A 2,500-nucleotide genomic window follows, 5' to 3' on the forward strand; every position below is an offset into this window, starting at 1 on the left:
ACGGGGACGAGTGGACGGGGACGAGTGGACGGGGACGAGTGGACGGGGACGAGTGGACGGGGACGAGTGGACGGGGACGAGTGGACGGGGACGAGTGGACGGGGACGAGTGGACGGGGACGAGTGGACGGGGACGAGTGGACGGGGACGAGTGGACGGGGACGAGTGGACGGGGACGAGTGGACGGGAACGAGTGGACGGGAACGAGTGGACGGGGAATGCTGGGCCGAGGACGGGGAGAGGGAATGCTTGCTCGGATAGACAGGGGAATGGTGAATGAAGATGGACAGGAAATAAGGGACGGGAGAAGGAAAGGAAGAGGGAAGAAGGATAAGGAAAAAGAGGAGAAGGAAGAAGAGAAGGAAGGTGAGGAGAGGAGAAGGAAGAGGAGGAAAGAAGGAAAATGATAGAAAGGTAGAAGGATAAGGAAAAAGAGGAGAAGAAAGAAGAGGAGAGGAGAGGAAAAGGAAGATGATAAATACTTAGAGGAGGAAGATGAGGAGAAGAAAAGGAAGAGGAGGAAAAGAGAAGGAAAATGATAAAATCTAGAAGGATAAGGAAAAGGAGAAGAGAAGAAGAAAAGGAAGATGAGGAGAAGGAAAGGAAGAGGAGGAAAAGAGAAGGAAAATGATAAAATCTAGAAGGATAAGGAAAAGGAGAAGAGAAGAAGAGAAGAAGAAAAGGAAGATGAGGAGAAGGAAAGGAAGAGGAGGAAAGAAGGAAAATGATAAAAAGGTAGAAGGATAAGGAAAAGGAGAAGAAAGAAGAGAAGAAGAAAAGGAAGATAAGGAGAAAAGGAAGAGGAGAAGAGGGGAAGGAAGATGATGAAAACTAGAAGGATGAGGAAAAGGAGGAGAAGAAGAAAGAGGAGAGGGAAAGGAAGATGATAAATACTAGAAGGAGAAGGAAGATGAGGAGAAGAGAAGGAAGAAGAGGTGAAGAAAAGGAAGACGAGGAAAGAAGAGGAGAAAAAGAATGGAAGGAGGAAAATAAGTAAGAGGATGAGAAGATGGAGTAAAAGTAGACAAAAAAAAAAGACGAAGGAAAAATAGGAGAAGAAAAGAGAAGAAGAAAAGGAAACAGAAGTAAAAGAGGAGGAACCTTAAGAAGGAGGAAGAGGAGGAGGAGGAGGAATAGAAGGAGGAGGAAGAGGAAGAGAAAGAGGTAGAATAGAGAGAGGAGAAATAGAAAGAGGAGCAAGAGGAAGAAGAGAAAGGGTAGGAAGGGAAGGAGAAGGAGGAACAAAGGAAGGAGGAGGAAGAGGTGGAAGAGGAGTAAGAAGAATAAAAATAAGAAAAGGAGGAGGAGAAGGAGGAGGAGGAATAGAAAGATGGAGGAAGAGGAAGAAGAGAAGGGGTAGGAAGGAGAGCAGGAGGAGGAAGAAAGGAAGAGGGAGAAAGAGGTGGAGGAAGAGGAAGAGGAGGAAGAAAAAAAGGAAAAGGAGGAAGAGAAGGAGGAGGAGAAGGAGGAGGAGGAGGAAAAGATGGAGGAAGAGGAAGAAGAGAAGGGGTAAGAAGGGGAACAGAAGGAAGAGGAAGAAAGGAAGGAGGAAGAGGTGGAGGAAGAGGAGGAGGAGGAAGAAGAAGAAAAAATGAAAAGGAGGAAGAAAAGGAGGAAGAAAAGGAGGAGGAGGAGGAGGAGGAGCAAGAAGAAAAAAGGAAAAGGAGGAAGAGAAGAAGAAGGAGGAGGAGGAGGAGGAGGAGGAGGAGGAAGGAAATGGGAGAAGAAAAGTAGTAGAAAATGGAGAAGAAGAAAAGGGAGGAGGGAAATAAGGAGGAAGAAAACGAGGAGGAAAGAAAGAAGAAGAAGAAGAAAACGAGTAGGAAGTGGAAAGGAACTGGATCAGGAAGAAAAGAGGAGGAAAAAGGAAGACGAGGAAAAGGCAGATCCAAGAAAAATAGAATAAAGAGGAGAAAGAAACAGAAAAGAAGGATGAATATAAAAGATGAGAAAAAGGAAGACGAAGAGAAGGAAGATGGAAGAAAAATAGAACGAAGAGGAGAAATAAATAAAAAAGGAAGATAAACATAAAGCAAGAGGGGAAAGAAATACATATGGATCGAGGGTAAGAGGGGAAGTGAGGGGAAAGGTATGGGCAGAGGGGAGACATAAGCCTGGGGTAAAGAAATGGATGCGTGGAGAGGATATTGGGTGGGGGAGGGGCGGGGTGGGGGGTAGCGGAAGTGGGGGCGGGGCGAGAGGGGAAAGAGGGGATGAGGGGAAAGAGGGGGAAAAAGGGGCAGGGAAAGGTAAAACAGGTGTTTTGGTAATATGAGACGAGAGACAGGAAGAATCTGAAGATCTTGAAGAGGTGAGGGGAAGTAAGGGGAGGAGAGGGGAAGGGAGGGGAAGGGGAGGTTAAGATGAGGGGAAAAGAGGGGAGGATAAAGGAGGAGAGGAGAGGAATTGGGGAGAGAAATCCTGGAGGTAGAAACTGAAGAAGAGAGTTTGTGATATATTAAGAAAAAAAAAATCTTACGTCGCCATTGCTGGAATTATAG

The sequence above is a fragment of the Oratosquilla oratoria genome, chromosome 20 (genome assembly GCF_046742065.1).
Source record: "Oratosquilla oratoria isolate Oo_2021 chromosome 20, ASM4674206v1, whole genome shotgun sequence".
Lineage (NCBI taxonomy): Eukaryota > Metazoa > Arthropoda > Malacostraca > Stomatopoda > Squillidae > Oratosquilla > Oratosquilla oratoria.